The sequence below is a fragment of the Sebastes fasciatus genome, chromosome 8 (genome assembly GCF_043250625.1).
Source record: "Sebastes fasciatus isolate fSebFas1 chromosome 8, fSebFas1.pri, whole genome shotgun sequence".
NCBI lineage: Eukaryota > Metazoa > Chordata > Actinopteri > Perciformes > Sebastidae > Sebastes > Sebastes fasciatus.
This window is the reverse complement of record NC_133802.1, coordinates 2335850-2350187: the sequence shown is the minus strand read 5'-3', so window position 1 is coordinate 2350187 and position 14338 is coordinate 2335850. Positions and strand designations below refer to the sequence as shown.

The window sequence follows — 14338 nt, the reverse complement described above, 5'->3', positions numbered from 1 at the left end:
GTGTGTGGAGACAGGCGAGTAACCACAGCGGATGCTCTGCTGTGAATACTCAAAAGGCTTTATAATTTCCTCTCTGTTATTTCATGGTGAAGGCTGTTTTCTAATACGACAAACAATACGCTGAAATCCAAGTCCGCCCCGCACCCAGAATAGTACAAGACAGCTTTCCACCGTGCCCTCCCTCTCCTCCTCCTCCATCCCTGCTGCCTGCTGCATCCCACATTCAGTCTGAAAGTTTGATGCTGCCTGCTTGTCATTCATAATTTAAATGTGACGTGCATTGTGTTCCACATCCTCCTCCCTGGGTTCATTACTCCCTTGAGATTTCCTCCTCTCTCTATTTCTCTGCTCTTGTACTGTCACCTTAGTTCTTTTTTTTAGGGTGATTTTTTGGGCATTTCTGCTTTATTTGATAGTGAGAGAGACAGGCAGACAGAGAAGGGGGGGGGTGACATGCAGCAAAGGGCCCTGGGCTGGACTCGACCCGGGCCGCTGTGGTAAGGACTCAGCCTTAATGGTACACGTTGCTCTACCTGGTGATCTAGCAGGGCGACTCATGATATAACTGATATATCTGTTAAAGGGACTGTTTGTAAGAATCAGAAATGCTTGTTAACAGCGACACCTGTGGCCGTTAAGTCAACCAAAGTCAGCGTCCTGTTGCTGGCGCTTGTGCTCGCTCTACATAGACATGAACGAGCATCGCTCAAAACAGTGAGGCGACACACATCAGCTAAAAGCACAATATCACTCTATATTTCAGCTGCTTGGCAGTAATGTTAGCTGACCAGACGAAGGTCTCTCCATGAATCAATGCTGATCCTAGTGTTGGCTTTTCCTGCCTCAGCCTCCCGACCGCAGCCGGAGGGAACAGGGGAGTCACCGGAGTTTTGGTCGGAGACGATAACGTTTCTCTCTGCGGAGCCCCGTCACTTCACAAGACACGGGAAACCTCTGTTGGTCTGGAGGAGCTGCAGCAGTTATTTCTGCACAAATGTCCACTGTACATTCACTAGATATTCTCAGAGCTAAACTAACTCTTCTGCAGTGTGTAGTGTGCACGCATGCACTTGAGAGTGGAGCGAAATAGCGAGAACGAGCGCGGTGTGTGAGTGAAGGCAAGCAGGCAGAGGAGCAGAGTACAGCAGAGACTCCGGCCCTGGAGACCAAAGCTACAGTCTCCCCCGCGTCCTCCGACTGTGGCCAACACTGTTTAACAGACGGGCTTCACTAGATACAACCAAGAGGTTTTGGTGCTTCCGTGTAGTTTGTGTTGGAGTCTGAGTCTGAACAGCGTAGCCACACGGGAGCGCGCATGGGACACCGACCCGCAATGATTTATATGTGTAAGAAGTTACAAACAGTCCCTTTAATATATTCTTATTATGAAAGGAGGAGGAAGAGCTCAAGAACGGCGTCATGTTGGCTGTTTTAGAGGCTGAGGAAGAACATTTGGGGGAATTCAGGAATCTCCTGAAACAAAACTGTACTCTGATGTAGTCGGTTACCAGATGTCCCAGTACTATATACTGTATATCTACTGAATCACAGACTGCTGCAGCAGCTTCACTATTTCCCCGATCGCTATTACACATTCAATGGCCAATTTCATTTACAAGAATAAATAAGCAGATCAAAGGTTTATATGAAACAACTTTCATAATCTCTCACCAAGTACATCACAGCATGGAATGCAAACAGAAGTTTAACTGCAGACTAAAAGCCGACTTCACACTACAAGACTTTCAAAGTGATCAGATCTCAGGTCTGTCGCGCTACACAACCCACTATCAATCAGGAGTCCTGAAGTCGCTATATTTCACAAAAAAACTCGCTAAAGTTACGCAGACTACGTGTGCAGGAGCACAACAGATATTCGTTGCTGGTACACCGCTGCATGCGAGGCACAAATCTTGTCAGTTAACGGTTAATAGTCGTGTAATGTGAACACTTATCTGTGATGCTGAACTAAAGATATGTGACAGTTGGACCGAGGAGAGGGCAGTGGAATGCCACTTTAAATTGACACCCTAATCAGAATATGTTCATCAGTCTAACAGTTTTTAACGCTGTAGATGCACTGTAGTACTCTGCTGTTTTAAACCCAGACTTCCTGACTGTTTGATGCCTGGTGAGTTTCCCACTCTAGCATGACACACATGCAGCTCACAGTGACTGATTAGCAACTTGAAATCCTTGATCATTTTTGAAACAGTGAACCCCTGATTTCAGACAAAAGCAGCTTCTCATTTCCAGCTGGCAACCATCAATTTTGTCAGCTGAAATGACAACTGCAGATTTCATCAGCTGTAGCCAGCTGACATTAGCTAATTAACGTTAGCATTCATGTGTTGGCTGAAAAGGTCTCTGTAAAAGAGTCATAAATATGAACCTGATGGCCACAGACATACTATCAGTGAGAATGGGACTAAGCTACACGTCTCAATAGGGCAAGACATAGAAATACAGCAGCAGTTTTATTCTGGTATGTTCAGGGTAGTTAGCCATAGTAACGTAACTCTACTACTGTAGTAGTCGACATTGGTCAAGTCAAGTCAATTTTATGTGGCTGCATTACCTGTTGTTTTTTATTTCGGCGTCGTGTTAACAGGTTAGAGCAGCTACACTGCCCACGTGAGACGCGCGTCTCAGCTGCGTCTCTTCTAGAGAATAGAGGTCTCGCCTATTTTTGACGCGTGCCGCGCGCATCTCACAGCAGCAATAGACAGTGAAGGTGATCTATTGACTGTATATTAACATCATACCAACAAGATTACTATAGTTTCAATGTTGATCTGTAGAATATGTTACGGAGATGAAAAAAAAGTAAAGACTTATTTTTAAATCAACACTTCCTGCTTTCATTTAAAAATAAAAGCCCTCAAGCATTTTTTTCTGTGGACAGAATTCCTTCATTTGTTAACACAAGGCTTTTATTCTGAAATATGTGCCGGACAGTGTTCTAGAACATGCAGTGACTTGGAGAGCTTCATGAACAAATATAGTACGTAATATAGTAATATATTTATTTGTGGATTATTAGTATTATTTACAAATTAGTTTCTTAACCCTTTCTCTGTCTAAAATAAATATAAATGATATTTATAATGAAATGAAATGGCCATTAAAAGGCAAACTCTATGTAGAAGAGAGGGCTGACAGCAGAAACGCAGCAGACACGCAAATGAATTGCAGCTGGTGTGAACGCCCGACACGTGTATCACGAAGCCACCACGCCACGCAGCCGCCACGCCAAGCGCTCCTGACGTTCCTGGTGTGTCTGAGGCTTAAGACCGTCAATTCAGATAAGAAAAACTCCCCAAGAAAAGAAAGCTCAGGAGGAGCAACTGAGGAGGAGTCCCTGTCCCTGGACAGAGAGTAAATATCGACGGTGCAACCAGTGCGGCACACTGGGGCTGTCAGGGGCCCAAAAATCACCTTCCTACACCGTGTCCACACTGAATCCGGTATATACACTTCTGTTACGTCACATAAACAAACCACGCAGCTGTGACCACTTATCGTCCTTTTTTAAACAGAAAACACGTCTAATATTGTGATATTTACTGGAAATGACTGAATATAGCCAACAGCAGTAGGAAACGTTCAGCTCTCTGGTGATCTCCCTCCAGCCAGCTGCCACCTTATTACTGTTGTTGTAGTGAAATGGATGGAGGAGGTATCGTATAGAAAACTCCTCATTTCAAATAAATAAACTGAACACACACTGCTACACCTACGTTCACAGCTAGAACGCCACCAACAACCTCACACTCACCGCCAACACACACACATGGTCTGTTGGACACACGCTAAAGTTACACAGACTACGTGTGCGGCGGCGAGCACGAAGCCTCCGGCAATGCTACAGCTGCTAACGTAGCACAAGTACACACACAGTTTGTTGGACACTCGCTAAAGTTACACCGGGCAGACACACAGCTGACAACCTGCTAAACTAAACTGAATGTGCGCTGGAGACTTTTATTGGGAAATGTCCGCGACACTACACGCAGCATCGTAGCTGCTAAGTTAACATTCCCGGGCGGGTGAACTTGGCGTTAACGAGGGTCGGTCATCGGTTAAGACATTTTTCTAAATGAGCACGCACCCTTAGTAATCTGTGTCTGTGAGAACATGGAGCCGCTGAGTCCAGGGCAGGATGTTCAGTTAGCGCTCCAGTTGCTGTCCTTGGTACTGATCACAGGCTGGTTAGCTGGATGGGAGCTGCATACTGAGCCTCTCCATGGTGGCATAGCAATTGTCTGGAGTAGTTGTGTGGGTATGTGTGTGTGTGTGTGTGTGTGTGTGTGTGTGTGTGTGTGTGTGTGTGTGTGTGTGTGTGTGTGTGTGTGTGTGTGTGTGTGTGTGTACGTGTGTGTACGTGTGTGTGTGTGTGTGTGTGTGTGTGTGTGTGTACGTGCGTGTGCCTGTGTTTGGGGCGAAGGCCCAAGGACAAAATTTGCAGATAAACAGACCGTTTAATCAGCTGTTTACAATTTGGCTCTTTTGTTTCTGGTTTTGTAAAAGGTTCAAACACAACAGCACCCTCCACACTCTTTATACAGACTAGTGAGGATCGCTCATGCTCACTGGCCTGCCTGGTTACAGCTGATCTATCTCATGATTGGATAATCAGTGTTAGCAAAAGGTCAGCTGGTTGCCTAATTTGTTTTTGGAAGGAGAGTATTTAAGAATGTAATGAAGCTGAAATTCTGGATCTCTTTTTAACCCTTTTAGATCACCTCCCTGGTCATATTGTGCACCTATTTAACAACATGTGCAAAGATTTTACAAAAAGTCATTTTCTTCATATTATATATCAACATCCTGGATGTTCTTCCTGTAAAACTAAATATGACGTGTGCTTATGTAAGCTAATGAGATCTTGTATTCACAGTGCTCTTTAGTCCAAAATATTCGGGGTCAGTGAACATAGGGGTAAAATATGGGCTTCATTACAGATTTAAATTCCAGCCTTTCACATGAAAAACCAAGCAGGCTGAATAGAACCAGGCTTCCCATGATGCAGCAGGACGTTTGACCCAATGAGATGATGAGAGAGAACGAAGATATCACATTGGCTCACACACGTCCAGCCATGTCTGAGCATTACCACAGAGGCTCAGTCTGAGTCTATGAATGTGTGTTTGTGTCTGTGTTGGAACACAGAACAGGTATTGTTCACATCAGGTATATCCAGGTCCTCAGAGAAACCCTCCTGTGGGATCAGAGAAACCATGTATTTTATGCTAATGACTTCACTTGCTTAGTTTAACTATTATGTCTGTTGAAGCCTCGTGTGAACAAGCTGCTAAATTTGTCCTCACCACACTAACAATGTGAAGCGACTCCAGCCATGCTGTGAGGAGGGCCGCTGCTGCCGTCTGCTTGATGAAGGAGCTTTTTCCAACTCGCCTTGTGACCATGGCAACCACAGAAACCACACCAACAAAGCAGGAGCTAGTTTCACTGGTAGCCGATCTGAGCTCCCTGAATAATGAGACCTCTTCACCAGCGGTGAACAAACACAGACGTTAACAAGACTGAGAGTGTTCAGCTCCGAGCAGCTCTGTGAGGCTGTACCATGGGTGTATTAAAAGAACTGGACACAGCGTTGGAGGCGGGGCCCCGGTCATTCCTATGAGAGTTGCTCATTGGCGCATGAAGCCTAAATGGCTCGACTTCCCCCTGGAAGAGTACCCGGATCTTGGCGGAGTAGCGTCCGAGATGATTGATGGAGTAAATTCCGCTTGGTCACATGACTCGGTCCCGGGGTCCCAACGTCACGCCGTCGCCACGGCTTGCGCTCCAGCCTCGGTCTGGGTCTCACTCACATGAACGGAGGAAAGGAAATAACTCTGGATTCAGCTATTAGTGCGTTTACAACTTTAAACTCTTAATTTTTTTAATAAGGACTATTAGAGTGTTCGTACTGGGGAGTTGATTCACCTCAAAAAAATTATCCTCTGAGTTATAGACGTCTCTTTCCCAATGTAGGTCTATGGGAAAAAGTATTTTTGGGCCCAATGCATCACGTGACTGACACGGACGTTGTAGTACCGCCGTTTGGCCACTACGAAAGTCGGTATCGACGACCGACGCACTTCCTGGGGGGCTTGGGCTGTACTGTGCCAGCATGCTAGCATGCTCACAGAGACTGCTAACATGCTGATGTTATGCAGGTGTGTTGTTGACCATCTTAGTTTAGCATGTTAGCACGCGAACATTTCCTAATTAGCACAAAACACAAAGTACATCAGAGGCTGAAGGGAATGTCATTAGTTCTGTATTTAGTATTTAGTCATCAAGCAAAGTGTTGGACAATTTAGAAGGTTAACGTCATGAGGCTCCATCATCTGGACACTATGACTGACAAGACGATCCACCAGAGAGATATTTCAGTCTGGACCAACCACCGACGTTCCTAACACTCACAGCTCTGTGTCTAAACACACACCGACAACGATGACCAGCAGTGTGTCTTATAACTCGGGCACATTTTATTGATCTATCAGCCCTTGTTCATTCCTTTGTTTGCATCAGTTATGAAATTGTGTGTGCACAGACATTAAAGGTCCCATATCATGCTCATTTTCATGTTCTTACTTGTATTTTATGTTTCTACTAGAACATGTTTAAATGCTGTGATGTTAAAAAAAAAACTTTTTTTTCCTCATACTGTCTGTCAGAATATGCCTGTATTTACCCTCTGTCTGAAACGCTCCGTTTTAGTGCATTTCAACAGAATTGCAACGGAATTGCGTTGCTAGGCAACAATTGGGACACATTTAGAATGTTTACGTTTAAAACCATGTAATGGTCTAAAAATTGTAAATTTGTGACATCACAAATGGACAGAAATCCTGATGGCTTGTTTCAAACACACAATTTCTGAATACGGGCTGTCTGTATTTCTCCGTATTTTAAGCGTTTTGATAGTTTAACAGTATTTATATAGCACTTAAACCTGTTTTATAATAAAAAGCAATGAAAATGTCACTTTTTAAAATATGGCACCTTTAAGAAATGACATGTATCTCCTGCAGATGATTTCTTCATAGGGAGGATTTCACTAGGGTGTGGACATCCCTGGATTAAGGAGGTCAGATCTTTATTTTGTATGATTTATTTAGCCTACATTTTTTTTATTTTTCCAAAACAATGGTCAACAATGTTTATTGCTTATGAGGATTTTGTCCTTCATTTCTGATCAGTTCTTCTGGCTGGATGATTATATAAGGAAGGAGGGAGAGTTCTTTGTCTGCAATGTAATGTTATATTATAGTTTCACTACTACAACAGCATGTGTGATGTCCTCTAAGTCCATGTCTTGTCACCACTTCAAGGCAATGTAGGTATACATGTATTCATCAACAGCAAGTATGCTGGTTTTATTGCCTTGTGACAAACACAAACGCTGTATTTTTGCAGCAACCAAATCCTATGTGTCACAAAATGAGTCTAATTATCATAATTACCCAGAATGCCTGAAGCGATGACAAGCTTGACAGTCATTTTCATCAACAGGATTATGATGTCTAATTCTGCTCAGCTGTATTCTACTCACATAGACATTTTCTTGTCCCTGTCTAAGAACTAAAGGTATGATGTAGCTCATGTCCATCTGCTACAGCGTGCTGAACCAGGTAGTACAGCTGGGTGTGTGCAGCTGTCATCCCAGGACAACGTCCTGCCATGTACAAGAAGATAAATGTTGAGCCGAGTGCAGAGCCAGCTGTCAGCTTTACATGGAAACTATACAGACATGCAAACTGCATTACAAGCCTCTAGAAAACTTAGAGATTATTTCCTGTGGGGTTGAGTTAAAAACATTTGTGTTGATCCGTTAATACCCTCTGAAGTGTTAAATTGGATCCCAGCGTTTCACGCTGAATCATCCCTAAAACACCACCGGGGCGGGTTGATAGAGGGCTGCGTTTTTTAGGATTGTCATTCCAGCTATTTTCATTGCTCTGAGAAAACACAATCCATTCCAGTGTACAGTATTCCAATAGTGCTCTAACGCAATAATACCTCCATTCTGATCCGGCTCACACACATCGGCAATAACTGCTTTGCTGAAGCTATATTGTGGAGTGGCACAGAACTGAGGTTCTCCTGAGTCTGAGCGATAACAGAACACGGCATAACAAGCTGGATACAAGTCTGGTGTTGGAACATCAATCCTCATTCATGCTGCACACTCCACCGAAGAAATTATTAGGGCCCGAGCACCGACAACATCGGGCCAGCGAAAGCCCTATCGAAACTGTAGTGTTTCTTCTTTTTCTCCCAAAGGAATCGCTTTTTTGAGGCCTTTGCCATGCTCCAAAAGTTGCCAAACTTGGCACACTTATCAGACGCGGTGAAAAAAATTATATTTTAAGGGTCTCGGGCTTGGGTGTTGTAAAATGGCTCGCTAGCGCCCCCAGCAAGTTGGAAAAATGTAGCCCCTTGCTCCGGTTTCACCTACAACTATGAAATTTGGCAGACAGATGTAACATGTGGAGACGCACAAAAAAGCCTTTTGGGGATATGCCCAAAACGCAACAGGGAGTCTGCCATTTTTAATTTAATGTGCAATTTCTGCCCATTTTTAGCATTTTATAGGCCGCGTACTTTAACAAACTCCTCCTACAGATTTAATCAGATCGACTTGAAATTTGGTCAGGACCATCTTAAGACCTTCAGGATGAAAAGTTATTAAAATGGTGAGTTTTCACTGACCGTGGCGTGGCGGCCATTTTGACCAATTCGCCATGAAACAGGAAGTTGTTGTAACTCCACTGTACATAGTCCGATCTGCCCCACATTTCTCAGGCATGATGAGGGTCCAGTCCTGAGGACATTTACATGCAAAAATAGACTCATAGCCCCGCCCCAAGACGTTAGCCACGCCCCCTTTCATAACTCATTTGTCGTAGAGTCTTGTGGCAGGCGTCATTGGACTCATCACAGTTCTGGGTCATCGTGCCAGGCCACATCAATCGGCATCCCGCCAGTACCCCCGTTGCGCGGGAAGGTGCGAGGGCACGTTCATCGCTGCTCGCACCTTTAATTTATTATTATTATTTATTTATTTTCATTTTCTATAGGTCTATATTTCCTAACAGTGTTTGACACAAAGCCTATATTAAAGGCACAGGTCTTTGCTTAAATGTCCGTCAGTTGGTCGGTGTGTGTCTGTGTCAGTATCGAAAGTGTCTTATATGCGGGGGAGGCCAACGTGAAACTATGACGGGGCAAATTGAATTTAATATAAATTTTATAATAATAATAATTTAATAGATTAATGGTAAAACGATCATTGGCAAAGGCATCAGGTCTTGGCCATCTCTCTGAACATCGTCGATCGGCACAACCCTACAAGCCAACAAACTGCTCAGTAGCCTTCTAAATAAATCCATATCAGCAGAATGAAGCGATATCTCCTGAACAAGTGATGATAAATAGCTTTATTGGATATACACCTAAAGTCAGTTCATGAAACAGCAAATGGCTACAACTAGGGATGTCCATAATTAACCGTTTAAGCGTTAACCGACATTAAGCATTTAACTGATTAACGCTATCGGTTAAAACGGTTAAAAGAAATGTTAATAATTAACTCAAAAGCTGAGCGGCTCAGAGGAGCGGCTCGTCACTTTAAGGAAAAAAAGCTGGTCCACCTTAACAGCTCAACTTGAGAGGCAGAGCCGGAGTAGCAGGATACAGGAAGTCGGCTCCGGTCTCTGACTCACTTGAGCGGAGCGGAGAATTTGTAGTTTTCGTAGCATTTATTCACCAACAACTAAACTGTACACACACTGCTACACCTACGTTCACAGCTAGAACGCCACCAACGACCCCACATACAGTGGTAAAACACACTCACCGCCCAAACCCACACACACGGTCTGTTGGAAACTCGCTAAAGTTACGCAGACTACGTATGCGACGGTGAGCACGAAGCCTCCGTCAATGCTAGAGCTGCTAACGTAGAACAAACACACACTGTTTATTGGACACTAGCTTAAGTTCCACCGGGCAGACACACAGCTGACAACCTGCTAAACTAAACTAAATGTGCGGTGGAGACTTTTACTGGGAAAGTGGCTGCATGTCCGCGACACTACACACAGCATCGTAGCTGCTAAGTTAACGCTCCCGGACGGTGAACTGGAGACTCCCGTCAACCAATATCTGTTGTGCTCCTGCAGCTGGTACACCGCTGCATGCGAGGCACAAATCTTCTCAGTTAACGGTTAATAATCGGTTAACGAGGGTTGGTTATCTGTTAAGAACATTTTTCAAAATGAGCATCCCTGGTATGGAGACACATGCACACACGTACAGCTGAGTCATATTAGGACCAAACAAGAACAAGAGCAGAGACGACGTTCAAAGCAGACAGAGAAGAGGAAGAGGGAGGGAGAGAGGTATGAAAGGCTGAACGCTAAATGCAAAGTAGTTGCAATTTGCATGAAAGAGAAAAGATAAAGGAGGAAGGAACAAAAGAAGACAAAAGGAACAGCTACTGAAAGATGTGACCGCATAAAAATACAGGCAGGAAAAAGAGGAGGACGGTGGTGAGAAACAGAAAGTAGAGGGAGAGGACGGTCACAGTCAATGAGGCACGTAAGAGCAAAGAAAAATGTGTTTGCATGGGAATTAAACCAACGCACGCCGTCGGCCGGGCTCACTAAATGAAAGTGTTTCTCTCCGCCACACATTCCCCATCAGTCCCACTCAGAGGAACAGCAGGCCCGGGCGGCACAGATGCCCCTGAGGTTAACCGTCCAATCAGTCGCTCCACTACCCGTCTCCACGGAGACAGCCTCGATGACATCATCGGGGGTGAAGGCTGGTAACGTACACCACAAACAGATAAGCGACCACGTGACCAGTGTCGTGACCCCATGGGCACAAACAAGACTGTTGGTATTACGTTTGCTTGTTTCATTTCAATCTGTACCATTTAATCTTCTGGACCTTTAATCCTCTTGGTCCGGCTTTCCCTCCCTCTAAACTACTGATGATAAGAGCTGCTACAAAGACTAGAAACTACACTCAAATTAAATGTCTCTCTTACAAAAAAACAATAATGTGTATATATATTTTATATCCAGCAGTGTGATAGTTCCTGTCTTTCTGTTTCACAGTTCTACAAACAGACATTTTTAACGAGGTGTATCCGTGGTGGGACTGACCGTCATCAGCTGTACAACCGACTCTATGACCTACACCTAACTCCACTCTAATTAATCCAGCCTCCTATCTGTGTAAACTGTCAGTTTTCTTATCAGTACTGCATCTCCACCACTGGTGTCATCCATCACCATCACCAGCCCTGATGTCTCACACTAACCTGCACTAACGGCATGACCTTTCTGATCTGACTGATGTTCTAATTAATACCCAGAGGCCCCCGTCTGAGGAGACCAACTGAGTCCAGTTGTGCTGATGTACCACTGATACCTCCTACAGCTAAAGCTAGAGCTAATACTGCACACAATTGTCCTTAATGGCGTTTATGTCACGAGAAATAAGTCATTTTGTCAAAGTGACTTTCACAATGTTCTCCACCTCAGAGAATTGCCGATTTAGTTTAGAGACGTTATTATCCCACATTTAAATAAAAATGATGTCATCTAATATGTCTCTATTTTAATCTAACTATAAAGCAAGGAATCACTGTCTGTATGTGTGTGTGTGTGTGTGTGTGTGTGTGTGTGTGTGTGTGTCCTTCATACTATATCATCCGATCTACCTCACACTTGGTGTGTGTGTGTGTGTGTGTGTGTGTGGTGTATTGATGGGGACACAAAGGAGTGCAGTGTTGAAGTTGGCGCGAGTTGGACACACGACACGTTCAGTATTAATAAACTCTGAATAAACCAGCTAGCAGCAGCGGGGGGGGCAGGGCCTCAGGGCTCTGCAGACTGAGTCCAGCATGTCGTCCTCAGCGGACCTTTACAGGCCACCACTCATTGACTGTAGTTCACTTTTACTGCTGGATGCTGGCTTTACTAACGTTACACCTCATCCACACTGGGAACATCAGGGCGCGGCGTCTGCGTTTATGCTGCTGCTGCTGTCAGCCCTTTCTTTCTACATAGAGTTTGCCTTTCATAATGACCATTTAATTTCATTATAAATGTCATTTATATTTATTTTAGACAGAGAAAGGTTAAGAAGCGTGTGGTAATTTGTAAATAATAGTAATAATCCACAATTAAAACTCTGTACTATATTCATTCATGGAGCTCTCCAAGTCACTGCATGTTCTAGAACACTGTCCGGCACATATTTAATTTGAAAATGAAAGCAGGAAGTGTTGATTTAAAAATACGTCTTTACTTTTTTTCATCTCCGTGACATATTCTAGAGATAGACATCGAAACTGTAGTAATGTTGCTGATATGATGTCATTATACAGTCAATAGATCACTTTCACTGTCTGTTGTTGCTGTGAACCACGCGGCACGCGTCAAAAATAGGCGAGACCTCGAATCTCTAGAAGAGACGCAGCTGAGACGTGCGTCTCACGCGGGCAGTGTGGCTGCTCTAACCTGTTAACACGGACGCCGAAATAAAAAACAACCGCCGCCATGCACTGCTGACGTTCCTGGTGTGTCACTCCCTGGAGCCAACGAGTGATGAGCGGTTCTCAACAACACTGCAAGCGGCATTACCAGGGCCAAGCGGCATTACCAGGGCCACGCAGCATTACCACGGCTAAGCGGCATTACCAGGGCCATTACCAGGGCCAAGCGGCATTACCAGGGCCAAGCGGCATTACCAGGGCCAAGCAGTTGGCCCACTGTTAATGGGAAATCATTCCAACATCGCTGCAAGCAGCATACAGCTTCAGAATTCAGCTTCTATTGATTCATTGTGAATTATGAGTTACAATAAAGGCACAAAATAAACTGCTTTTGAAAAATAAACAGGTAATTTTCTTATCCATTAATCAACATTCATCTGTCTACTACTAACACACAAACTGTCTCACATACAATCACAAATACCAGTGATATCACACCCAAACATCAAACCCCAGTTCTGATATTATTTATGGATGGATTTTTTCAGCAGTAGCCATTCACAGTATTTACTTCTGTAATTACCTCTCCATATAGAAGCTGTCATTGTTAGTGGCGGAGTCCGCCATTTCCACACAGGATTCAAATTGCCTTCCTACAAACAAAGGACTCACAGGAAATGAAGCATGCATGTAAAGCAGCGTTAATGTTGGTGATGTTATTGTACTGATATCAGCCTGTTGACTGTTTACTCTCCTACAGCTGTATCACAGCTGTATTAAGTTACTGCTAGTTTGCCATAGTTCAACTGATAAAGTAGCTTCTCAAGGAGTGAACTCTGGGAGCTGTAGTATTAAACTGCATCCGTTGATAACACCAGGTGTCGTCAGGTCAACCGGACCTGAAACTGTTAGCTGATGTGCTCCAACCTGGCTGAATCGGTTGTATAGTGTATGTGGCTTTTAGATTTGTCACTTTTTATTCTAAACATAGATAAACATGTATTAAAGGGGACATATCATGCTCATTTTCAGGTTCATGTTTGTATGTTGGGTTTCTACTTAAACATGTTTACCTGCTTTAATGTTCAAAAAACACATTATTTTTCTCATACTGTCTGTCTGAATATACCTGTATTCATGCTCTGTCTGAAACACTCCGTTTTAGCGCATTTCAACGGAATGGCAACGGGCAACAGTTTGGGTCCATGTTTACATCCTGTTAGCTGATGTCATTCACATACACTGCAACAGGAAACAAACTGGGACACATTTAGTATGTTTACATTAAAACTGTGAAATGGTCTAAGTATTGTAGATTTGTGACATCACAAATGGACAGAAATCCTGAAGGCTTGTTTCAAATGCACAGTTTCTGAATACGGGCTGTGTGTATTTCTCCATGGATTGAGTGTTTTGATAGTTTCACAGTATTTATATATCACTTAAACCTGCTGTTTAATATAAAAGACATGAAAATCTTACTTTTTAAAATATGGGACCTTTAATTTCCAGTCTGTAATCATCAATTAAACTTTAAATTTCTATTTTTTTTATTTCTTAGTGTATAAGCGCGACAGGCCATGCCTTGAATTCCAGTAAGGGGTTCTAAGAGGTCCCGTTGTTCTCTGTAGGCTATGGTTGTTATCTTTATTCTCGCCAAATGGAGAAAACTGACGGGCTGTGGCGTGTGGATCATCATGATCATCATCTGATGGGTGGAAGTACTTTACATTCAACACCATAGATGGAAAAATTGCGGGAAGGGTCTGGCTGTCAGCGCAGACGCAGCAAATAAAGGAAACATGACTT

General features: G+C 43.7%; 3 protein-coding genes and 1 long non-coding RNA gene across 4 annotated transcripts in view; 2 read left to right on the top strand and 2 right to left on the bottom strand.

Moving 5' to 3' along the window:
• Positions 1 to 14338, top strand: part of LOC141771945 (uncharacterized) — a 251071-nt gene that overhangs the window by 81609 nt on the left and 155124 nt on the right. The gene's annotated exons all lie outside the window — the stretch shown is intronic.
• The window catches only part of lamb2 (laminin, beta 2 (laminin S)), a 167494-nt gene that overhangs the window by 844 nt on the left and 152312 nt on the right, over positions 1 to 14338 (bottom strand). The window lies entirely within an intron of this gene.
• The window catches only part of LOC141771947 (uncharacterized), a 313743-nt gene that overhangs the window by 248430 nt on the left and 50975 nt on the right, over positions 1 to 14338 (top strand). The window contains exon 2 of the long non-coding RNA XR_012594803.1: positions 1076 to 1211. This is a non-coding gene — a long non-coding RNA (uncharacterized LOC141771947). The remainder of the gene's footprint in view (positions 1 to 1075; positions 1212 to 14338) is intronic.
• The window catches only part of klhdc8b (kelch domain containing 8B), a 211998-nt gene that overhangs the window by 176271 nt on the left and 21389 nt on the right, over positions 1 to 14338 (bottom strand). The gene's annotated exons all lie outside the window — the stretch shown is intronic.